Raw genomic sequence first — 27,034 nt, 5'->3', positions numbered from 1 at the left:
TGGACAGAACCACGGTGCAAAACTCTGTGTGCGTTAAACTCTGTGGACTAAAACGCGTCAGATTTTCGTGTTTTTACTTCGTTCTTGTTGTAAATCCAAGTTCCACAGTGTTGATCTTATTCTCTCTGCTGCTGGAGTCACTTTTTCTCTTTTTTCCAGAGGCTTAGTCGCTTATTCTCTTCTAAAAATCTGGCAACCCCGCTCTGGGGCACCGCGGCTCACGAGGAGGCCGCTAATGAAGTGCTCTCAGATGGAAAAGCTTTTCAGAGCTCACCGTGCTCCTATTGCTCCTCTCAGCCCCCCTTTAAGACCCCCTTTAAGACCCCCTTTAAGACCCAAATGAGAGAATTAGCTAAGCCTCGTCCAGACCCCCAACCCCAACTCCACCCCCCCCAAACGCCGGACCCCAGAAATCCCATTTGCTTTTTTTTCCCTCTTCCATTTTGGCCGTCCGTGTTTAATGAAGCTGTGATGTATTTATGGGCAGACAAATCCTGCTCTAATCCTGCCCCTGATAATAACAGAACCTAAATGTTTTTCTTTATTCAAGTGGAGCTGGAGGCCAAAGGAGGAGGTGCACTGTAACCTAAGGTGCACTTGCTGTATGTAATGTACACCGGAGGAGGGAGGGGGGGGGGAGGAGGAGAGGAGGGAGGGAGAGGAGAGGAGGAGGAGGGGGGAGGAAGGAGGAGGAGGGGGGGGCAGGAAGGAGGAGGGGGAGGAGGAGAGAGAGGAGGAGGGAGAGAGGGAAGGGAGGAGAGAGAAGAGAGGAGGAGGAAAAGGAGAAGAGGGGAGGTCACATTTTTATACAGCGCTTTTCCATTTTCAAGGTTCTCAAAAGTGCTTTAGATCAACAAACCACACACACACACACACACACACACACACACTGGGGCGAGGGGGTTAAGTGTCTTGCCCAAGGACACAACGGCAGAGTTCATCTGTGGGAGCTGGAGTCGCACCGTCAACCTGAGGATCAGTGGAAGTGAGTGAGATTGATGTTTGTCGTTAGCAAGAGATGAGAGAAGGAAGAGGGAGAAGAGGGGAGCTGGAGAGAGGAGAGATGGAAGGGATGAGAGGAAGAGGAGGGGAAGGAGGAGAAGAGAGGGAGAAAGGAGAGCAAGAGGAGTAGAAGAGATGAGGTAGAGGAGGCAGAGAAGACGGGAGGAGGAGAAAGAGAAAGGATAGATTGAAGGGAGGAAAGGAGAGATGAGGTGGACAGAGATGAGAGGAGAGGAGAAAATAAGAGGATGGATGAGAGGAGAGGCAGAAAGAGTGAGAGAAGGGGAGACGGGAAGAAGAAAGAGGGGAGCAGAAGAGATGAGAATGAGAAAGGATAGATTGAAGGGCGAAGAGGAGGGGAGGTGGAGAGAGGAGAGAGGAATAGATGGAAGAAGAAGAGGAGAGAGGAATAGAGGTGGGATGAGAGAGAAAGAGGAGGTGGTGAGAGGGGAGACAGGAAGAAGGAAGGAGGAGCAGAAGAGAGAGAAAGGAAAGATTGAAGGAAAGAGCAAGAGATAAAAGAAAAGAGGATGGATGAGAGAGGAGAGGGTAGAGAGCGAGAAAAGAAGGAGGAGGAAAGACTAAGTCGAGGAGAAACAGGAGGAAAATAAAATGAGAAAGGAGGAGGGTCTCGCTGCCCCGGGCCCCGTGCGCTCTGGGTCGGGGTGGTCCCTGAACGGGCACAGCAGAGGTTGCGGGGGCAAAGGCAGCGGCGGGGCGAGCGGCGGGGCGAGCGCGGGATAACGAGGTGTTGCTGGAGTTGTGTTTTAAGACTCGGATTACATCAGAACTCATGAGGGCCATTGCAAACAGAATAAACCCGAATAAACCAGCGCCGCGTCCAAGAGCGATATTTGAGAGAAAACAATAACACGCCTGTACGAGGATGACGTCTACTGTACGGCACGGCGCTCCCAAATGTCTTTTGGCCGAGACCGAGGTGATTTGACGTTTAATTTGACACTATAAACACAACTGTAGCGGCATAAACATGTCGCCAAGCAGCCGCCGCCGCCCCCCCCGCCGCCGCCGCCCCCCCACCGCCGCTCAGGACGGCACCGACGGACATTTTATTATTTCTATTTATGAAGTAGTTCTCATGAAAATATGGTCTGAGAACTTTTGACAACCCCGTGTGTGTGTGTGAAAAATCAAATACTAATCGATACTAAAACTGGTATCGAAACTAGATACTCATTTGAGCGAGTATCGATACTAAACATTCACAGAAATGAACCTTTTCTGAATCGGTTTAAATGATCCTGAGCTGAGAATCTCGGGGTCTTGTTCTCGACTGAGGGAAGGATGGAGCGTGAGATCGACAGGTGGATCAGCGTCTGTTGTGATGTTGTCTCTGTGTCTCTGAGTCCAAAGACAAAGCTCGTGATTTACCTGAGTCTACATTCTGTCCTCACCTGTGGTCATGAGCTCTGGGTCATGACCGAAACAACGACATCACAGATCCAAGCGGCTGAGATGAGTTTCCTCCGTCGGGCGGCCGGGCGCTGTAGGGAGGGACTGCTTTTTGTGTCGTAATATTAACTACGTGGCCCTGTGTGTGTTGTCGGGTAAAGTTATATCTGCATTTGTTTGGGGGTAGTTGACCTTGAGCAACTAAATCTGCTGGACCATTTTCAAAGGGATCTCTCTGGCCTGGGGAAACGCGTCGGGGTCCCACCAGAGGAGCTGGAGGACGTGTCTGGGGTGAGGGAAGTCTGGGAGTCCCCGTTTAGACTGATGACCCCGTGACCCGGAGAAGAGGAAGAACATGGATGATCCTGAGCTGGATCAGACACACATGAACCTACAGGACTAAACCAGGGCCAAATAAATGTTTAACTTAACTGTGTCTGTACATTTTAATATATTTGCTTCTATAAATTAATTTGTCGGATCACAGAATCCTGTTTATTAATTATTCCTATTGCCCTTTTCTGCAGTTTAATTAGGATCTTCGTATTATCCCCGACACCTGCTCCGGCCTCGATGAGCTGAAGCTGTGGTGTCGTCACTTTTTCACTCAACTCTGAACTAAACACAAAATATCAGCTCATTACAGCGTCGTCCGTTAAATCAGAACAAAGCGATGAAAGAACTGGTCAACGAAATCTAAAAATACACTCGTGGATTTGCCGCAGCTCCAGAACAGTCCGTGTGTGACCCGTGGTTCTATTGTTAAACTGAAAACATAATAAAGAAATGACATGGTGCAGCCCCGTCTCCAAAACGAGGCCGAACGTAAACAAAACTTAAACATATCGACTGAAAAAAACGACTTTGGGAAACACAGAACCACGAGCTGCGTCTGGTCGAGAAGAGAAAACTGATTCTGTAAACACAAAGTACAACAATAGCCCCGTGAAATGACTTAAGTACAGACTGAAGTGTGTTGTAAACGCCAGGACCGACGCGATAACACGGTTTAAAGTTCGATATATTGCTGAACCTTAAGTAAACATAGACGATAAACGATGACGCTGAGACTCATTTACGCCACAAACGCGAAAACTTTGATAAAACTGTAAAGATCTGATATTTAGTGTTCAGTTCCGTGTCCAGTCTGCTCCTGTTTTTTCTCGTTTTGTCGAGTTACGGCCGACAGTAGCTCCTTATGTCCAGAAAATAAACAACCACGAGACATTTGGCGTGTTTCCTTCCACCAGAACGCTCCAGCACAAACACAAACAGAATAATGGCAGAGTGAACAAACTCGTCGCTTGTTTCTCGAGGTGCATCTTCTGTTTACTTTTTTTTTTTTGTTCTACGATGAGATTTGAGCTGCAGAGGGTTAAATAAATCACTTTTATAGACACAAAGTAATGACTAAAGTTGTATTTATTTACTGCCACTCATGTTTTTTTACATTTAAATATTTTTGGACATAATTCTACTTAAGAGCTGTCAAGTCAGTGGCATAAATTAGTTCTTTATTATCGCTCATCGTCTATAGTTTCTTTTTTAATATTTCGCACTTGAAAATGTGAAACATAAAAGGCCGAGCTCTGACATTCGTCCTGTTTGTTTCATGCAGCCGTCGTCACATTTGTCTGTATTTTGTTCAAACGGTGAAGGTGAGAATAAAGACGAGCTGCTGCTTTTGACTGACACAATATAATGTTAGGTTAATGTAAGGGCAAAAACTCAGTGTTTTTGTCGGGCCATTAATGTCTTAAATCAGGTCGTTCAGGTGCAGTACTTGGGTTTTTGTTTTTTTCAATATACAGTGGTACACATAATGACACTGCAAGAGTTTTAAACATCCACAGTGTCCATGTGCAATATAATAATGTCTTACACTTGTAATGCACTTTTCAAAGCTCCACACTAGAGTCATTATTCATTCATTTCCACACTTGGTGATGGTAAAATACTATTGTAGCCACAGCTGCCCTGGGGCAGACTGACAGAAGTGAGGCTGCCAATCTGCGCCATCGGCCCCTCCGGCCACCACCTATCATTCACACACACACCACTTTCATACTAGGCAATGTGGGTGAAGTGTCTTGCCTAAGGACACAACGACAGAACTTGGTCCGAGCGGGACTCGATCCTCCGACCTTTGGGTTGGGACCAACACTCAACCACTGAGCCACTGTCGCCCCATATTTTTGCATTTTTTGTGATTTTGCATGTTTTTTTGTACAGTGTATGAACGTGCATTGTGTCGTGCGTCCTGATTGGCTGTTGGACTGTAGACCATTGTGTCGTGCGTCCTGATTGGCTGTTGGACTGTAGACCATTGTGTCGTGCGTCCTGATTGGCTGTTGGACTGTAGACCATTGTGTCGTGCGTCCTGATTGGCTGTTAGACTGTAGACCATTGTGTCGTGCGTCCTGATTGGCTGTTGGACTGTAGACCATTGTGTCGTGCGTCCTGATTGGCTGTTGGACTGTAGACCATTGTGTCGTGCGTCCTGATTGGCTGTTGGACTGTAGACCATTGTGTCGTGCGTCCTGATTGGCTGTTGGACTGTAGACCATTGTGTCGTGCGTCCTGATTGGCTGTTAGACTGTAGACCATTGTGTCGTGCGTCCTGATTGGCTGTTGGACTGTAGACCATTGTGTCGTGCGTCCTGATTGGCTGTTGGACTGTAGACCATTGTGTCGTGCGTCCTGATTGGCTGTTGGACTGTAGACCATTGTGTCGTGCGTCCTGATTGGCTGTTGGACTGTAGACCATTGTCCATCAGTCTCCTCCGTGCCGTGTCTCCTGTCCAGTACAGAATGTGTTCAGACAAATTTACATAAACGTTGGATCTCAGTGTGACTCTGAAGTGCTGTACGTTTGCAATTTGTTTTCTCCCCGACAAAACCCACAATGTCGATGAAACGTTCTGCACCGACAAAGACGCCTACGAAGGTTTGAACTTTGAGAGAGTTTAAACGAGAGAGAAATGTGAGAAAATGTTAACGCCTGTGTGAGAAAAGTGTATAAAGTGTGTGGTGAGGGGTTTGACAGACAAAAACAGAGAGAATAACTGTTGGTTTTCTGAAATACGACAAATGTGTTTACAGCAGTGGATCTGATACTTTGAGAGGATTAGGATTAGGTGTATTTATACTTTTTTTTTCCAGCAATATCTTTTTCAAAAGTGTAAAAATAACGTTTGTACAATCACAAAGCTGAAGGACGAGAATGACACGTTTCTACCTTCGCACTGACTCATTATTTACTCGATAAAATGTCCCGTGTTGGACCAGCGAGCGTCTTTCATTTTAACAAACATCAGGTCAAGTCTCTGGATTTGAAGACGGGTTCAGAAGGTCACAGCTCTGGCCCGTGATTGGCCGAGACGTCGTTCACACCTGAGCTGTCACACACGGTCTTTTCGGGTTTGGGTCTTAACGTCGCTGCGGTCGCCATGACGATCCCCAGCCCTCTCCCGTGGCACGCTGTTTATTTTCAACGTCTCACACAAGAATTTAAATTTATTTCGTGCTCCTTTCATTTTTTTTTTCTTTTTTTTCTGCGTAAACCCGGCCGCCGCTGAAGGGACGGGTCGCCGCTCGCCCCAATTACGGTGTCAGGAGTCAGGAGCGGTGAGGATAAACATCTGGAGGCGAGGACGAGGAGGACGAGGGGGGACGAGGGGGGACGAGGGGGGGGTTTGGGCCGCTGTCAATGGGTCGTAGTGTGACCGAGATCCTGGGACAGTCTGGGAAAAGGTGGAACGTGTCCCGCCGGAGATTTAACCTGTAACTAACCACGAAGTGAAGTGATACAAACCAGATTAACGTCGCACGGGTTTTATCGAGCTCATCAGGGATCATTCTGACATCAAAAGGTCAGGAGAAAAAGTCATTTAACGTCTGTTTTTCAGCCGTAGAGACGCTAAAAATGTCAAAGGATCAAATGTAATCTGTGTTTTATTGGACTAACATGAATGGAAAATGTTTGGCAGATGCAGCAACACGAAATACTACAAGTTTTAAAAGTACAATTAACCAATAGTTTAACAAAAAGAATCTTGGACATGATCAAATCGTTCAGTCATTAAGTCAGGAATAAACAAACACGCCACAGTGAAATATACAATCCTCTCCAAAAACACAAACAAACGTGTGATTTACCGTAGGGATTAACAATTTAAAACTAAATATATCTTTCTATCTAAAGTAATAGCTGCCAGTGTGGACCTTTGGCTTCTTCAGGGAGGGCATCCGGCTTAATCTGTGCCGTAGACTGAGCGGCTGATTTGGTTTGATGCCACAGAATAAAATAAAGTTGATGCAAAAACAGGTGTAATTATTAGAAACTGAATCATTTAACTCATTTATGGACTTTCCACTGGAGTTTTAATGTTAAAATCGGGAACAGAAAGTGTCGATATCGGCCACAGCTGTGAGACAAAGCCGATATATCGGTATCGGGCTGTGTCTGATTTCCCTTTCTCTTTTCTTTGAGCGATGGATAATCGTTCTTCTTCTCTCTGTCTTTTATTCAGTGTCACTTTTGTCTAGCGATGCCATAAAGTCGCTCTTTAAGCTCTCTCCCCCCTCTCCTCTACCTCTCCTCTACCTCTCCTCTTCTCCCTCTCAACTCTTGTTTCTCTCCTTCTCTCTCCCCTCTCCCCTCTCCTCTCATCTCTCCCCCGCCACCCTCTCTCTTTCTCTCTCTACCCCCTGTCTTCCTCTTTCCTCTCCCCCTCTCCTCCTCTCCTCTCTCGTCTCTCTGCACTCCTCTCCTCCATCAGAGCGACATGTGCACATGGCTCTCCCCTCTCCTCCCTCTCTCCCTCTCCCCTCTCCTCTCCTCTCCTCTCCTCTCTTTCTCCTCCGTCAGAGTGACATGTGCACATGGCTCCCCCTCTCCCCCTCTCCTCCCTCTCCTCTCCTCCCTCTCTCCTCTCCTCTCTTTCTCCTCCATCAGAGCGACATGTGCACATGTCCAGTGTCAGGCGTAATGAGCTTTGACGGGGGCATTTAGTGGTTGTAATTCAAATCTAATTCAGAACATCTTAACCCTCAAGTCTGTCAAGAGATGCCTGAAATGCTCTGGAACGCTCTGGAACGCTCTAGGACGCTCTGGAACACTGTGGGACACTCTGGGACGCCCTGTGATGCTCTAGGACGCTCTGGAACGCTCCTGCTCCCCGTTCTGTGCGTGTGGCGACTGCTGCAGTGTCAACAAGCTGAAAAAACACATGGACCCGACTCACCTACTGTAAACACCAGAAAAGACTCGATACCCGATACCGATTCTGATACCACAATGAGACAATATTGTCATTTTCAACAGGATAATAGTGTTTGTTTATTATTCCATGTGGTCTCCTTTAAAGATCAAACACTATCATTTTTTAATGATACGATGTTTAAATCCAGAGCTGCCGACGGTCGATCTGTCCATATTTTTGGGCGGATATTTTGGCAGATTTTGATTATTTTCCCCAAATTATGTGATGATAAATTTACTTCAAACTCCTCTAATAAGAGAAAACGTGACCACACAGCTCTTAAAGTCTTAATATGAAGCTTTGTGTTTTCAGGCAGCAGATCCAAACATAACAGCGCCCTCTGCTGGAGGTTTACGGCCGATCGCTGACGTGCTCAAAAGTCCAAATATCGTCCGATCTCACGATACATTTCCAACTTGATTTTGATACTACAGACTAGTCGATAATCAATACCAATTTTGATCCCACAATGATCATTTTAAAAGACGATATTGTAATGAAATAATAGTATTTTATTAAACCATGTGACCTTGAACTGGTCCTGATAAAACTCAAAATGAAAAGATCACGTTTTTGTAAACTGCAGTTATGTGATTTATATTTTCTTTTTCAGTATCGATACTCGCTTAAATGAGTATGTAGTTTCGATACTAGTTTTGGTATTGATTAGTATCTGATTTTCCGTAGTACAGAGTGGAGTCTAAAGACATGCTCCGCCCACTGAGGAGTCGACTAAAAAAGGGGCGTGGCAAAAACTCATGGGACGTCATTAAAAACTATTTAAAAAGTACCAAGACACAGTTTATTTATGAGTAAAAACAGATTCAGCTCATTATTCACTTCCATAACGTCTTTTTTCTGTCGTCCTCTGAGTCCACTGACGTCCGAGTTGGAAAACCGCGGTGCCCAGTGTGAGCAGACGCCGCCGCCGTAAACGTCACAACAAAGAGTCAGCGCCTCCGATGGATCACGGCAGGTTAAACGAGACTTGGATTTTTAAAAATTCGTACAAAAAACGACTAAATCCTCACGTTATGATGGAGAAAATCAAATCGGAGAACGAAGTGGGCGTGTCTCAGTGGGCGTGTCGCAGGTGGAGGTGAAAACAGGAGTTGATCGACAAAATGGCGTCTTGAAAATAGTGGATTAAAGATTAAAGTCGAACATGAATCGGTCCAAATAAAACTTCAGGTGAATAAATGTTGAAGTGAAACATTTAGAACATTTAAATCTGAAAAGTCCAGTTTACAGAATTTGCTTTAAAACACAAAAATCAACACTTTGTTCGTTGAGTTTGTTTTTGTGGATGGAGCATTTACCCCTGAACTAGGATGTATTTAAATCGCGCTGTGGCTCATGTTTTTACCACTTATTTCTAATCCGTCGTGCAGCTTTCTGTCATTATTTTTGCTCTAAACTGTTTTTATTTCAGAATCATTTGTACGAGGTTTGATGAACTGTTTGTTTGGTTAATTCTGTCTTATTTTACGTGGCTCTTTTCCGTTTCGTTTTTCCGTTAAAACAAAGCCGTTTCTCATAAAGATCCAGTCTTATCGTTTAAATTACGACGCCATTTAACGTCTTTGGGTTTGTTTTCCAAATGAATATAAAGTCGTGTTTTGTGCAGCTCTGGCCCGTTTTCACCCTGTACAGTCTGGAATATAAAGATTAAGAAATAAAGATTAAACCCCACGAGGTAAATTCATCTTTATTGTCACGACGACGACACTTTGAGCGAAAACACAAAAAAACCTCGAGTCCTGGAGGAGCCGAACACGGAGGATCCCCGGAGCCTCCTGATGGGACACTTCTCCTCCTGATGGGACACTCCTCCTCCTGATGGGACACTTCTCCTCCTGATGGGACACTCCTCCTCCTCCTGATGGGACACTCCTCCTCCTCCTGATGGGACACTCCTCCTCCTGATGGGACACTCCTCCTCCTGATGGGACACTTCTCCTGGGACACTCCTCCTCCTCCTGATGGGACACTTCTCCTCCTAATGGGACACTTCTCCTCTTGATGGGACACTCCTCCTCCTGATGGGACACTCCTCCTCCTCCTGATGGGACACTTCTCCTGGGACACTCCTCCTCCTGATGGGACACTCCTCCTGATGGGACACTTCTCCTGGGACACTCCTCCTCCTGATGGGACACTCCTCCTGATGGGACACTTCTCCTGGGACACTCCTCCTGATGGGACACTCCTCCTGGGACAGTCAAGGTCAGAGCCAAAATCGTTCCATCTTGACCGTCCTCTGACCCAAAGATGTGACTCATACAGAGGCATGTTGTTTTTTTAAAATACATTTTTTGTGCGTCTGCTCAGTTTTGTGTAAAAGACGACACAAAAACTCCAGTCCAAACGAGTCTGGAGTTAAAGAAAGTCAAGTGCTTTATTTTTATTCAAACTAGATGATGACAATTCAGATAAATAAATAAATAAATTAATTAATTAAAAAGACAAAAAATCCACAAATATCAAGTTTTAGTTTAGTTTAGTTTTTTTTATGCATTTATTTACTCATTTGGACATAATTTTAAAAAAATCTTTAAACTGTCCCAGGACTGCATGAGAATTTTTTTTTTTTTTTTTTTTTTTTTTTTTTTTGCTAAACCTGCCTTATAATGTTGATTTTTCTGCACTGTCCCTGAATAAATAAAAAAGTTATAATTTTGACAAATTAATAATAATAATAATAATAATAATAATAATAAATTAAGACAATATATTTTATTTGTTTTTTTTATTATATTTATTTTTCTATTTTTTCACAGGTGTTTAAATGAACTTACTGCTTTTCTGTAATATTTAATGAGAATTACAGATGAATGCACACAGAGGCTCACTCAAACATAAGAGCAAAATGGCCATCGCTCGCAGCTTTTATTTTATTTATATTTTACAAATGAATAAATAAAATAAGGAAGAAATAATAATAATAATTAAAAAAAACATTTTATTTGTCTATTTTTTTTTAAATTGTATTTTTATATTTATCCACAGGTGTTTAAATGAAGTATTATTGTTTTTCTGTCATATTTAATGAGGATTGTAGACGTCATGAAGCACATAAGAGTAAAACGTTCATCACTCGTAGCAGCTTTTACTTTATATATTTTACCAAAAAAAAGGAAATAATAATAATAATAATAATAATAATAATAATAAAAAAAATATATGTATTTGTCTATTTTTTAATTGTATTTTTATATTTTTTCACAGGTGTTTAAATGAAGTATTATTGTTTTTCTGTCATATTTAATGATGTTTGGAGAGGCTTAAATGTGCTTCATGACGTCTACAATCATAAGAGTAAAACGTTCATCACTCGTAGCAGCTTCTACTTGTCCTCGTTTAATCCAGCACTTTCACTGTAAAAGAAAAAAAAAGAAAGAGCCCATCAAACGTCCTTAAGCCTTATCACTCGCTCGTCCACACGTGTTTTTACTCGTGTAATTACACCCTGCCCCGGTGTCGTGTTCTCTCTGTCAGTCTCCCTCATCACTCCTTCCTCTCCACCAAACGCGTGTCATTTTCTTTACTCGCCCAAACATTCAAATACATTCAAACGCAGCTGTCGGCCCCCGTGCATTTACGCCGGCGCTGTTTGCGTTCGCGGCGTATTATAGCGACGTGCGCTAAGTGACACATGATTGATTACGGGGGGGAGCGCGTGGCTTTTCTAACCCCTGTAAGTGCTCTAAAAACAAATTAAAGCTTTCATCAATGTAACATGTCTATTACAAGATGTGGTAATAGGCCGTAGTTGTATCAAATTATTTATGTTTTGAAAAATTTAACTATTAATCATGTGCGACTGGGCGGATGACAGGGGAGCGGCGGCGGCGGGCGGAGCGGCGGCGGGCGGAGCGTGCTCACTGCTCTTAAAGGAGTTTATGGCTTACTTTGTCCAAATGGCTCTAATTGCTTAATTGCATCGGTTGCGAGTGGTGGAGTTTAAAAAAAGGGGCGACTTGAGTTTCAGGCGAATTATCTAAAGTAAAACCAAATGTCGGCTTTGAGGTTTTTTTGATTTGAGAATGTTCGCAGTTTTTCGCTCGTGGCTCCGAGGTGGTAACGGCTCAAATAAAAGTGAAACGGCTGAATCGGTTTGAGTCAAAGTGTTTGTGTTTTTGAGAAGCTGATTTGACACAAGTGAAACGTGACAAATATTCAGTTATTATAAAACATAAAAATGGCTTGGTACTACCACTACTTCTACTAATACTTCCACTACTACTGCAACTGGTACTGCTACTGCTAATCTGCTACTGTTACTACTGCGCATGGTCCAAGTACTGCCAAATACTTTATCCCTTTTTCAGAATGTTTGCAGTTGTCCCTCACAGCCAAGTGTCGCCTCGAATCAAAGTTTTTGCGTTTTTGAGAAGTTTATTTGAACGAAAAGGAACTTGGTACTACCACTACTTGTACTAATACTTCCACTACTACTGCGACTGTCACTGCTACTGCTAATCTGCTACTGTTACTACTACGCATGCTCCATATACTGCCAAATACTTACAAAAAAAACTGGACCCTTTGGCAGCGACGCAAATCAAACCAAAAAAGTAAAGTTACTTCGACTTGACTCAAAGTTTTTGTGTTTTTGAGAAGCAGAAAAGTGTAAAGTGACAAACATTCTGGCATCGTTTCACATTGTCCTGCTTCGATTACAATAAAACAACAAAAAGACAGTATATCTATCACTTGTTACTATTACTACTACTGCTACTACTACTAATACTAATACTTCCACAACTACTGCAACTGATACTATTACACATACTCCAAAAACAATGCCAAATACTTACAAAAATACTAAATTCCTGATCTAAGAAGGCAGTTTTTTCATCAGCTTTATTTTATTTTTTACATTATTCTCTGTTTTTGTCTGTCAAACCCCTCACCACACACTTTATACACTTTTCTCACACAGGCGTTAACATTTTCTCACATTTCTCTCTCGTTTAAACTCTCTCAAAGTTCAAACCTTCGTCGGCGTCTTTGTCGGTGCAGAACGTTTCATCGACATTGTGGGTTTTGTCGGGGAGAAAACAAATTGCAAACGTACAGCACTTCAGAGTCACACTGTCGCCAAAATTGCACCGCGATGTAGCGAGGGACAACTGTGTGTATTTAGTTAATTATTTCACATTTTTGTTCGCTTTTTTGAAACTTTTTCCTCCTTATTTTTGCACAGAGCGAGTCAAACCTTTACGCTTTTGTAAAGAATTGATTCAGGACGCTGGATTTTTTTTTTTAAAAGTGGGAAAAAAGTTGAACATTTGGTCCACTCTCCACTTCCTGATCATGTTTTATCGCGTCTGCACCACATAAACCTTCTGTATATTTAAACACAGTGGATCCACGCCGGGCTGTGATTGGCCGAGAGCCTCGCGTCCGTCCGAGGTGTTGGCCGTTCACGCTCCGGCAGCTCCGTGTCCTCCTCTACTCTTTGTTATAAAACAGGTCCGAGCGCCGCACAAAGAATCCCAGTGTTTTTTATATGAGTAATGCATGAACCTGCTGGAGGAAAAGTTCATGTTAAACCTATGGACTTGGACAGCACAAGATTTATGACGATGACCGACCAAATTATGCTTTTCTTCCCCCCCAAAGGCACTTTAATTATGTAATTATTGCCAGCTGCTTTTCATTTGCGGTCGCCGTTAATTAGGTGCCCGAGGTTCACTGGTTCAAGTGCCGTGCCTCTCCCTCCTCTCCTCCTCATACCTCCTCTCTTCTTCCTCTTCTTCGCTTCGTTCTTTCCTTTCCTCCGATAAGTCTCAACGATTTGGGAAAAACATCAAATTACAATTTCCTGACGAGCATCGTGATCAGATCAGCGTTTTCTGTTTTAAAAGGATTCTGTTCAAAGTTTTTTAACGCGTTTACGAGACGAGAAGACGCAAATAAACGGACAAAATGATACGAGAATCGCGGAATAAGACGATATTTAGTAGCTCGTGCTTAAAAAAAACTGCAGGGTTTGCGATTTGCGAGCAGCGTCCATTCAAATTGCGATGAATCTTACAGACGTAGCGTGAACGATTAGCCAAATCTTCAGCAAAAACTCAATTATTTTCCAGGTTCGAGCCGTCGCGCCTCCTGCTGTGTCACGTGTAACTCCCCCAGACTCCAATTTCCTCCATTTTCTCCAACCGTAACAATTTATCAGCAACGATTGTCCGCAGATAATAAACGGTGATATGTGCGTTTGCTTTGCCCATTAGACTCTCGGATGCAGCGGGACACGGCGGCGCTGGGGCCTCTGATCACAAGAATTAGCCTCTTCCATCGCATGTTTCTGTGGAATCTTTCCATTTCGCGGCGGGGGACGGGTTTGACAGTGAAGGGTGTGGACTAATTGCTGGATTGATATTCTGGGCGTTTGGAGACGACACATCTCACTCTTGTCCTGTGGCATTTTTTCCCCTGAACTATTTACTATTTGTTTTAATAAATGATGTTTTCAGACGAAGGTTTAGTTCGTCAGCGCCACCTGCAGTCCGACAGTTTCCCAGGTGTGTGAGAGTAAAAAAGCCCCTCGTCCCGGTTTAAAGTTTCCATATTTTGATTCCCTCTTTAATCCACCGACGATGTTTGTTTTCCTTTCTCCCAGTGATGTTCGCACCGTCCTTTTCCATAACGTGGTCAAAAATGGCTGATTTGTGTTTCTCCTGTTCTGTTTTTGTGTTTTGTCGCTCATGTGCACACCTTCACTGTCTCCTTCTCACACTATATTCCTTATTTCCGTGTTCTCTCCCTGTTTCTGTTGTATGTTTTATAGTAAGACTTGCAGGGTATTTCGTTTACAGTTGTCCCTCACTATATTCGCTGTTTCATGGATTTTTTAAGCACAATTTTTCATGCGTTTTTGTACAGAGTATGAGCGTGCATTGTGTTGTGCGTCCTGATTGGCTGTTGGACTGTAGACCATTGTGTCGTGCGTCCTGATTGGCTGTTGGACTGTAGACCATTGTGTCGTGCGTCCTGATTGGCTGTTGGACTGTAGACCATTGTGTCGTGCGTCCTGATTGGCTGTTGGACTGTAGACCATTGTCCATCAGTCTCCTCCGTGCCGTGTCTCCTGTCCAGTACAGAATGTGTTCAGACAAATTTACATAAACGTTGGATCTCAGTGTGACTCTGAAGTGCTGTACGTTTGCAATTTGTTTTCTCCCCGACAAAACCCACAATGTCGATGAAACGTTCTGCACCGACAAAGACGCCTACGAAGGTTTGAACTTTGAGAGAGTTTAAACGAGAGAGAAATGTGAGAAAATGTTAACGCCTGTGTGAGAAAAGTGTATAAAGTGTGTGGTGAGGGGTTTGACAGACAAAAACAGAGAGAATAATGTAAAAAATAAAGATGATACTTCGCGGATTTTGCCTATTGCGGGTTATTTTTAGAACATGACGGAGGGAGGATGTCAGTGACCGGTCCAAACCGTCAGGTATTAATATAAATCAGTAAAAACCCTGATTGGACCTGATGTACTTTGTGTAGCTCAGGAGACGTAAACAAACAGGTGTGTTAGCTTCAGCGTCGTTAGCTCCTCCTTCAGACAGATATAAGGCAGCGTCCAGCAGGAATTTGACCAGAACTGAAGAAGAAGAGGCTTGGACGAGCAGCTAAACGTCTTCACTCCTACAACTTTTTGTCGATCTGACAGATTAAAATTTCGTCTTTTTCTATGGATCAGACCTGGACGACTAAGGAATTATACGTCTGTGTCCAAAATATGCAAACTTTGTAAGAAAAAAACAAAAAAACAGACTTTGCTTTTTCATGATTATTGTTAAAGGTAAAATAAAAGGCCCTATTTTTTAATTTTCTTCTAAATAACAAAAAAAATAAAAATAAAACTCATGCTTTTCTGCTTAATTTTCTTCAAGTTTTTATTTATTATTGCAATTTTCCATCAACACAGCTCTGAATTCGAGCTGCTCACTCTCTGATTAGCAAACATAAAATAGACTTCCATTCACGTCCTGTAAAATCCATCTGGTTAGCGAGCGACTCCTTACAAAATGCTACATATTATAAATCAAATCCTCAGCTCTTCAAGTGCATTACCGCCGCATAATCACGCCGCGCTCTCCTACAAATAAACAATTTCTCTGCTAAAAAAAAAAGTTGGCGCCTTAAGAAAAACCAAACATCCCGAAACACGTCGAGGCAAATGACTTCTTTAACCTGCAAAGTGCGCGCGTAAATGTCTGAAAACAAAATACGCCGAGGCTAAGTGCTATCATTTCTCCCCTTTGGTCCCAACGGCGCGCACTTCCAATAGCGCCCCCCGCATGTCACCCAACAACTCTGCTTTCTTCCTGCAGACATATCATCCATTTGGCGGTGAAAAGAAAAGGAAAAAAACACATTCGGAGTGACTTTCTGTGCGGAGGAGGCTGTGACAGTTGTGACAGAAGCTTGATATTTTTACCCATGGAAATGATGCCCTCACCCAGCCATCAGTGTCAGCGACTCTCCCTGGGTGTCCATCACTTGTTGTAAGAAAAAGAAAGAAAAAAGTGTTGGAAAAAGCGTCTGGTAAAAAGGATGTTTTTCATGTTTGGAGTGGTGGGCGATTGGGCTGTCACGGGGGAAGTGACACACATGTGATTACCTATGCATTAGGCGTCCGGCTGCAGGAGGAGCCGGCGGAGGAGCGCTAAGGCGGCGGCTAACGTTCAATGCATTACGCTATAGGCCTGTTTATCTGAAGCTTATGTATTCTAGGCCCAACGTAATGCGGGGACACTTACAATTGGAGAATCGCTCAGAGCAGAGTGTTGAATGTGGCTGAGCGCGGAGCGGAAAGTGCCAGGACGGAGATGGACAAGTTGGGAAATGGTTTGCGTGTTCGGTTGTTTGTGCGGGACAGTAATTGTAAATGAAATGTTTATTGAAAATGTGAGATAATATGAGTCGTCACGATGCAATCAGCACATACAGGGTGTACGTCGAGTCTCATCAGTTAAAATTGTAAGGATATATTACCGTATTTTCCGGACGACAGCTCGCACTTTTTTTTTTCGTAGTTTCGGGTGCGACTTATACTCAGATGTGGAATATAAGTCGCATCTGAGTGTATAATTTCACATCTGAGTATAAGTCGCACTGACAATCGTGTTTTGTTTTAAATTTGTTATGGATTTTTTGACCCATAATCCCAAAAATACAGTAATTCTACGTGTTCTGTTGTACTGAGCGGTTATAAAAGTTTTCAGTCACACTGCGTTTTTCCTCAGACATTTCCAGACCGTTGAATCGGAGGAGATGGACCAGTTTGGACGTCACACCTCTGGATTTGTTTCTACGGGGCTGGACACTCTGTATACTGTATTTTCCGGACGATAAGTGTCACTTTTTTCACAGTTTGTCGTTGGTGTGACTTATACTCAGATGTGACTTTTATGTGAAATGATTCAAATATATAAAGTCACATGTTGGTTCTTGTCACAGTGACAGTCGTGCGAGGGGCTCTAGACTTGGACCAGTATCTACTCCTCCTGAACCACTCAACATTTAAAATATCAACATTACCCTCATTTAAAAGACAAAGACAAACACTGAACGCTTCATCTTCCTCTGGAGTTGGTGGATTTGTTCAGAATCGACACCGAGGATGAAGAATTCAGTGGATTTATTGATTTGGAGTGAGATCCAGAGTAAACTTGTTGTTTTTTCTTCTTTATTTATCTGATTAACTGTTAATATCTTACGTTAACAAACCAGACACGTGTTCAGTTCTGTCTGTGCTTCATGGAGCTGAATAAATATAAATGTGTTACGTTAGCGTGATGTACTGATATTCAGCCTGTTGGTCCACATTTTATTATTATTATTAGAACTTGACTTTAAAGATAAAATGTCTGTTCTTGGTCTTGGATTTTGTAAATTAAACGTCCACAAAAATGCGACTTATATATGTTTTTTCTTCATTATTATGTTTTTTTTCACTGGTGCGACTTATACTCCAGAAAATACGGTCCATATTTTGTAACTGAGGAACAGGCTTTATTCTCAGCATTGATTCAATTCAGTTTTATTTATACAGCACATTTAAAATACAACTTAAGCTGCCCAAAGAACAAAAACAGATGTACATAAAATAAAACACAGAGGCAAAGAACAATAGAAGAATAAAACCTCAGGACGTCCCACCGAGCGAGAACCAAACACCATCTATTTTCAACTCAAATAATAGTTTTCTTTAATATTACCATGTGGTTTTAGCGTAACGTTTTGATAAAGATCAGGGTCGTTTATAAATTACCCAAGTTTCAGTATTATCTGTTCAAACGAGTACATATATTTGGGTAGTATGTTAAAGTATCACACAGGTACATGCAGTAGTTTGACATGTGGGTAGAAAAGTGTGGATAGAAACTCATTTGTTTTTGTCTGACTTCGAGGAGGCGTGGCCTGATTTTTAAACCGCTGCTCTCCTCTGGTGTGATCTGAGCTGTCATATTATAACCACAAAACATCACCACAGAAACAGGCAAGATGCAAGATATAAAGTAAAGAAAGAGCGTAAAGTTTAAGTTGTGTGTCCTCTGCAAATACAGGATTTTCCAGAGTATAAGTCGCTCTGGAGTATAAGAATATAAAAATGCAAATTAATGAAGAAAATAAATATATAAATTGCATCTGAGCATCTGTATAAGTCACACCCCTGGACCAAACTATGAAAAAATGTGCAATTTATAGTTTTTATGACCCACAGTACACGAAACGGCACCGCTAATCCAGTTTGAAGCGTCTTTAAAGTGAAAAAGGTGAGTAGTTCGTCTCGTGTATCTGTTTACACAAATCCACTCAGATCTGGATGAAGCTGCTGCAAATTAGCAACGATAAACACGGCGACTTCAGTGCGTCCTCAGTGCGTTAAAGAGCGTTTATCTGAACTATTGCACCACGTTTCACAAATAATAACACGGCTTTGACTCACAGCTAAAGTCGAAGTGCAGAGCTTTGATATTTGGAACACGAGACTCTCAAGGTCGTTTCACTGCAAACAGGAAGCAGCTGCTCGTTTCTCAGCTTGTAGTGTGTGGGCTCTTCGCTGCAGTCTTGTGTTTGGAGATTTTTAAAACTCATACGATTCTCCTCGAGTTTGTGGTTTGTACTTTTTGTAGCAGGTTTAAAAAATGTTGAAGACTGAAAGATCCTGTAGTGTGATGGGATTTAAAGACAAACTAAAGGCAAACTCTCAGTCTGAGGATTTAAGGGACCGGCCTCTTGATGTGGTCCTGAGGTAGACCTGGGTTAGTCCTGGTTTAATCCTGACGTAGACCTGCTTTAGTCCTGCTTTAGTCCTGGTGTAGACCTGGTTTAGTCCTGGTTTAGTCCTGATGTAGTCCTGATTTAGTCCTCCTAGTGGTCCCAGAGTCAGGACTACACCAAGACTAAAACAAGACTAAACGGGGACTAAAACGGGAATAAACAGGGACTAAAACAGGACGAAACCAAGACTAAGCCAAGACTAAACAGGGACTAAACCGGGACTAAACCGGGACTAAACCAGGACCAAACCAAGACTAAACCAAGACTAAACGGGGACTAAAACGGGACTAAACCGGGACTAAACCAGGACGAAACCAAGACTAAGCCAAGACTAAACAGGGACTAAACCGGGACTAAACCAAGACTAAACGGGGACTAAAACAGGACTAAACCGGGACTAAACCAAGACGAAACCAAGACTAAATCAGGACTAAAACAGGACTAAACCAGGACTAAACAGGGACTAAGCTGGGACTAAACCAGGACCAAACCAGGACTGAATCAGCCCTAAACTTGGTGAATCAGTGTTTGAGTTTTATTCCGTTTTAACCTGGATCATTCTTCCTGAAGATGTGAGACAGACTTTGACAATGTTTAAATCCAGACTTAAAAAGGTTTATATTCTGCCTCTTTTCTTTTAACGTTCACTTCATGACGATTATTTACGTTTTGATTTGTCGTATTGTGACTTTAACGTCGTTCTTATTCTGTAAAACACTTTGACTTTCTTGCTTTGCCTATTACTTTAAATAACTGAAGAAGCTGCGGCTGCTGTTTCTTCAGTGACTCCACATGTTTTTCCTCCTGTTGCTCATATACAGTTTCCAATACATTCCCCACTAACGAGACAAGCACAGCACTTTATTATATTTCTTCCCATAAACCTGATTCAAACTGCATTGGAGAACATGTTTCATTTGACTAACTAGATCGACTTTTCTCAACTTAAATTATTAAAATAATCAAACATCGAAGCTTCTTGACGTAAACATCTCTGAAAAAGTGTCAAAACATGCAGACTTTTCACAGAAGCCCCCAAAACAGAAAAGAAATCCTACCAATTTACTCAATCAGGAAACATTTGTAACCTTCAGCCTAAAGTGAAGCAGTGAAACCCGATCTCTGGGGCTAATCACATGATGCATGGAGCCGGAGCACGGGCCGGACCCCGAGACGAGCTAATCCCAAAATCATCCCTCACTGACACTACGAGGCTGTTAGTGTTTGGGTCTTATCGATGTTACAAATGGTACGTTCTTCACATTTTTACTCTCCAGACGTCAATTAAAGGCCCAGAACCCGACTATTATTTCTCAGAGTTCACGGAAACGCCTCTTACTCCAAAAAGTGTCATTTTAAAGCAGCTTTTTGTACCTTTTATATAAGAAATGTACTTGTTTCTCACAAAGTATTTGGTCGGATGGGAACCATACAGAAACAACTGTCGGTAACTCTCCCAGGAAAGTTTATTTGTACAGCACCGTTCATGTGTTACAGAATAAGAAAGACATTAAAATCACAATATAAACAAATCAAAACATAAATAATCAGTGTAAAATGAACATTAAAAGAGAAAAGTGCAGAATAAACCCCTTTCAGTCACAGCAGATAAACAGAAACATTTGAGTCTGGATTTAAACTTTGTCAAAGTCGAGGCCTGAGTCACATCGTCAGGAAGAAAGAGAGAGAGGTTTAAACTGAACTAAACTCAAACACTGATTCAACATGTTTAGTCCTGGTTTAGTCCTGGTTTAGTCCTGGTTTAGTCCTGGTTTAGACGTGGTTTAGTTCCGGTGGAGTCCTGGTTTAGTCCCGGTTGAGTCCTGGTTTAGTCCTAGTTTAGTCCTGGTTTAGTTCTGGTTTAGACCTGGTTTAGTCCTGGTTTAGTCCTGGTTTAGTCCTGGTTTAGTCCTGGTTTAGTCCTGGTTTAGTCCTCCTCATGTGGGAGATGTTCTTTGGTGCTGGTCCATGGAGACACGTGTGTGAAGTACTTCCTGGTTCCATGTTATTGGCTGCATTCAAGTTTATATAGAACATTTATAAAACTCTGTGGGAGATTCTCTATTTTTGCAGGAAATCTCCAAACTTTACATCCGACAAACGAACCTTAATATTTGTTTGAGATCAGCTCCACAAACGTCTCATATTAATCTTAATGTCTAAAGTCTGAACTTTGGTGTTGAATAATGGCTCCACTTTCTGCAGTTATTGTGAAGTACTTTTAATAGACTAATAGAGAATATGCTTAACTTTGTGTCAGTTTTTGTTTCATGTGGACAGGTCAACACATGTGGAATTCTACCATAGTTTAAAATGGAGCTGGAGGCAGGTGAGACGTCTATTTATTACACTATTTTTACTTTAGTCACAAACTTTACTAGTCTGTGTTTGTGATAAAACTGAGCTGACACTTGGCAACAAACATTTAAATGGAAATACATACTTAACCAGTGCGAGGTCTGATCTGGGTCACAAAGTCTTGCCAAAACCTGCGTTATTAAAATAAGATTCACTTTCAATACACGAGCCCCGCGGGACGATCTCCGCACACATTTGGCCCGCTGCGATACGAGGATTAAGACGTTAAACAGAAGCTGAGCATTGCATGTGGCTGAATTAACACTAAATGTGAAAATAATCCTTGTAAAAATATAAAATTTCCCCATGAAACAAAAACTTGTGTAAAATCCCCCGTGCGCCTTATACGTCGTCCGTCATAAATCACGCGAGCGCTTATGGCAACGCAAATCATAATAAAGTGTTGCAATGAAAAACACTCAAAAGTACATAAAGGTCTAGTTTAGGTTCCAACAAATATCTGATCGCACTCAATCGGACTGCGCTGGGAAAAAGGGTCATTTAAAGCGACAGAACACGGTGAAAATAACGTCGTCCTGATTCCCAAGCTCGTCTGATCTCTGAAGCTCCGCGGGGCTGGACTGGCGTCGAACTTTGAGGAGAAACCGCTAGAAATACGAGGTGCCGTCGCGAGGCAATGGGGCCCTCGCCGTTGTGTCCTTAAGCAAGACACTTCTTCTGCCTTCCCTGTGTCTGAATCATCGCAGATTAGCAGCCTCGTTTCTAACAGTTCCGTCAAATTTACGTAAATGTTTGGATCGACACGACGGCAGAGCGATGCCAGGACGCAAAACCACGGTCAGACGAACTTCGAAATACACACGAGTCGCTATTGATCAATTAAAAAAGAGCGAAATGTGAGAAAATGTTAACGCCTGTGTGAGAAAAGTGTATAAAGTGTGTGGTGAGGGGTTTTACAGACAAAAAAACATAGAGAATAACTGTCAGATTTCGCCTGTTGCAGGGTTATTTTTAGAACATAACCGCGGGAGATAAACGACAGACATTTTGAGAACTTTTCCCAACACAAAAGACGTACAATTTTGTCTTAAATTGTTAATCTCTCTGTGAAAAGTCGTCGTTCCGAAACCCACAGATAGACCTGGATTTGAACCACCAAATATTCCCCGAAGAAAGTTTCCAAAAAAAGTCAAGATTCCAGCAGATGTCTGATAGCACTCAGTGTCAAGAGACATTTCAAGTTATCAGTACTTCATGTCATACAGTGTTGCATTATGGGATATAGGGTCATTTAAAGGGAGCATTAATCATACTGGGCCGACTCCTGCGGTCCTGATGGCTATTTCCAAATACCTCATTAAGATTCCTCAGACGTCAGGACACTGGGACTTGTTCAACACATGTTTTAGGAATTATCCGCCATCTTGTGTCACGTAACATCCACTTTCACCCCAAACTGATTGTCTCCAACTGAACAGGTCAATGTCGGCCATGTTGAAAAGTAAACAATGCCTACAGGCTTTGGAAGCAATTAGGCTGAAGGTTTGGACAGCGAGGAAAGCACAGCAGGAGAACGAATTATCCAACAGGTCGCGGTGTTTAGTCGCCTGCGACGGCAACGTTTACACAGGACGCAGTCGAATAATACACGTTTAAGACAAAAAGTACTACTCTGATGCGGTTTGAAACTGTTAATCAAAAGAGATGAACATAAACGAGTGGAGATCTGGATAAGTTGGTTTATAGTTGATTCATAATTCACTTAAAATCAGCGTTTAAAGCAGATCTGTTAAACAAAATGGACTTTTCAGAGGCTTCTCAATGGAGAGAGAGGGCGTAATGTCATACTGCGGAACATTCCAGGAGAGCAGCAGGAGGCAGACTAAGACAGTACGCCTTCAAATGAAAAAAAAAAACTGACTTTGCGAATTTAAACAAGGTCAGTATTTCATTTTCTCACTGTTTTATGGGTTTTTTACTGCAATTTCATGCATTGTGTCGTGCGTCCTGATTGGCTGTTGGACTGTAGACCATTGTGTCGTGCGTCCTGATTGGCTGTTGGACTGTAGACCATTGTGTCGTGCGTCCTGATTGGCTGTTGGACTGTAGACCATTGTCCATCAGTCTCCTCCGTGCCGTGTCTCCTGTCCAGTACAGAATGTGTTCAGACAAATTTACATAAACGTTGGATCTCAGTGTGACTCTGAAGTGCTGTACGTTTGCAATTTGTTTTCTCCCCGACAAAACCCACAATGTCGATGAAACGTTCTGCACCGACAAAGACGCCTACGAAGGTTTGAACTTTGAGAGAGTTTAAACGAGAGAGAAATGTGAGAAAATGTTAACGCCTGTGTGAGAAAAGTGTATAAAGTGTGTGGTGAGGGGTTTTACAGACAAAAACATAGAGAATAATGTAAAAAATAAAGCTGATACTTCACGGATTTTGCTTATTGTGGGTTATTTTTAGAACGTGACCCCCACAATAAACGAGGGACCACTGCAAATACTTGTTAACAGGTATAAATACTTGTTAACAGGTATAAATACTCACTAGTACATGGCACTTCTTACACAGAAGCTAAACAAACATTGGAGAAAAGCAGCGTTTTTGGATTTCGCCTACCGCAGGTTATTTTTAGAACGTCACCCCCAAGATAAAAGGGGGACCGCTGTGTACCTGCCCCGAAATGAAAACCACAATGTCACATATTACTGTTCAAAAAGTCAAATGTTTGAAGAAAAGTTAGTGCATTAAAAGTCTGAAGTGAGTAGGTGTAAGTGCGGTGGGCGGGGATGAGGAACAGATGCTCATTTTGACGTTGTCCAGACCTCAGAGCACGAGGAGAATACCCCCGACACTTCATTTTGTGTTTTTTAAGTCCTTTGTTTTCATTTAATACATAATGCCTGGGCCGGGTCATCTGGAGTGAAGTAGAGACCGTGACCTACAGACCAATTACAGACCAGCATCACCCAAAACCCACAAAACCTCCACCAGCCTCCACCAACCTCCACCAGCCTCACAGCGCAGAGTCATGAGATTTCAGAGATCGAACGGTGTCTTTGTTGGTCGATATTTAGGTAATTCAAAGTGTTTTACAGAATAATAAAGACATTAAACTCACAATGCAACAAATCGAAACATAAATAATCACTAATATTTATCATAAGATTAACATTAAAAGAGAAAAGTGCAGAATAAACCCCTTTCAGTCACATTCACAGATGAACAGGACAGTTTGAGTCTGGATTTAAACATCGTCAAAGTCGAGGCCTGAGTCACATCTTCAGGAAGAATGTTCAGGTTTAAACTGAACAAAACTGAAATACTGATTCAACAGGTTTAGTCCTGGTTTAGTCCTGGTTTAGTCCTGGTTTAGTCCTGGTTTAGCCCTGGTTTTAGTCCCAGTTTAGTCCCGATTTAGTCAATGTTTAGTCCTGGTTTAGTCCTGGTTTTAGTCCCGGTTTTAGTCCCGGTTTAGTCCTGGTTTAGTCAATTCTCTGAGCACAGGACACATGTGTGAAGTACTTCCTGGTTCTAGTCCTGACCCGAGCAGCAGTGTTCTGGATGTTCTGGATGTTCTGGATGTTCTGGATGTTCTGGATGTTCTGGATGTTCTGGATGTTCTGGATGTTCTGTTCTGTGGCTCGTTTGGAGAGTCCAGTGATCAGGACGTTACAGTCGTCTAATCTACTGGACACAAACGCAGGATAAGTCTGAGTCTGGGTTTGACAGTTTACCTTTGATTTTTGACATGTTTTTAGATGTAAAAAGCTGCAGATGTTACTGATTTGATGTGTCTGTTAAAGATTTGAAGGTTTTAGAGACACTGGAGGTGACGCTGACACTTTCTCTGTGTTTCTGTGACTTCAGTCTTGTTTGAGTTTATCTGGAGAAAAGTTTTATTTTACACTTTTAAGACAAAGAGATGAACTCACTAAATGTGATACTCAGCTTTTTTAAAGGGCTGTGGTAAAAAAAAAAAAAAAAAATATTATTATTATTATTTTTATTATTATTATTATTTATTTATTTATTTTTATTTTTTATTTTTTTTTTGGGGGGGAGGGGTTATTGTGTTTTTGTTGTTATTATGTAAACAATAAAAATTTGATCACAAAAAAAAGGAAAATTATCAAAATTGTCCTTATATATTGACCCAAAAACATCAGCAGGTTTTATTTTTTATTATTTTAAAAAATCAGTAAAAAAAATTATGACGAAAAATCCCATATCAATCCATTTTTTTACACCAATTTCTTTTCGTTCTAACATTTTTTCTGTAATTTACGTCGAACCGACACAAAACACGAGCAGAAAACCAGAGCAGGAAACACCGTTATGCTCGATTTTCATTTTATTTAGATTCAGAATAATTTCAAAGGGTAAACACTCTCCCAGTCTCAGCTTGAACTATTTAATGAAGTCTTAGCGATGGTCCTATCTCAGCGTGATTAGTTTGGAGATAAAATGAGTTCTGTCGTATAAATAAATAGTTTTTTTTTTGCACAGCTTTTCCAAACGAGCGGATCCAAAAGCTTCAGATCCAATGAAAGTCCCGTGTTTCTCTGTTGTCAGGATCTGCACCACAACATTTACAAGTGGCTAATGTTTGACTCACCGCTCGGCTCCAGAACATAATAAATCTAATAAAAAACACCTTGTATTAAAAATAATATATCACAAAAAGGTTGGTTTTGGGAGCGCGGCTGCTGTTTAGTGACTGGAAACATGTCAAAGTCTCAAACTCGAAGGCGAGGTTGGAAGTGAAATTTGTTAATTCGGTTCTCGTAAAGATGGCCGAGGTGTTTGCCAAGTGCGTGGAGTGTGTTTGGATTGGAACATTTGATTTCTGGCCGTTTGGCTTCGTAAAATGTCTCGTGTAGGATTTGATAAAGGTTAAAAGCTGCTTTAGCAATACAATTTGTACATGTCACCGGGGTTTTTGTTTCCCGACTGGAGCAGAGTGGAGGAAATCTGCTTTAGTTTTAGCGGATGTAAGATTTAAAGTACTCAAAATGGCGTCTATGAACAGAACGCTAAATATACTGCACTGTGCTATATGTGTTTACTGTTTACTGAGGAGACGCTGGAAAAAAAAAAAAAAAAAAAAAGTGCAATATTCAACATTTTTAGGGATTTTGTGCAGCGTCATATCTGCTGTTCTATTTTTTTAAATACTATTATTAATATTTTTTTAATTGCATTTTAACATTTTTCAGCCCTCCCACCCAGACGGACACAGGGTCAGCACAGAAAAAGATTGTTTTTATACATATATACATACACACATACACACACACACATATATATAAATAAAACATACATAAAATAAAATTATAATAATTGTAATAAAAAATATAATTAGTAAAAAAATAAATAAATAAAATAATAATAATAAAACAACAACAATAATAATAATAATTGTGATAAAAATATAATTAGTAAACAAATAAAAATAAATAATATTAATAAAACAATAATAATAATAATAATAATAATTGTGATAAAAAAATATAATTAGTAAAAAAATTATAATAAAAAATATAAATACAAAATTTATTATAATAATAAAACAATAATAAACAATAATAATAATAGCTGAGTATGATAAGTATAATAAGTGATAATATTAATGGAAAGCAATAATATGGGCACAGAAGTTGACCAGAAAACCAAACACAAACCACACAGAAAATGTAATTAAAAAAAACAATAACTTTAGTAAAA

Source organism: Periophthalmus magnuspinnatus, chromosome 22 (assembly GCF_009829125.3).
Source record: "Periophthalmus magnuspinnatus isolate fPerMag1 chromosome 22, fPerMag1.2.pri, whole genome shotgun sequence".
NCBI classification, from domain to species: domain Eukaryota; kingdom Metazoa; phylum Chordata; class Actinopteri; order Gobiiformes; family Gobiidae; genus Periophthalmus; species Periophthalmus magnuspinnatus.
The sequence above is the reverse complement of the archived record's forward strand: the minus strand, read 5'-3'. Positions refer to the sequence as shown.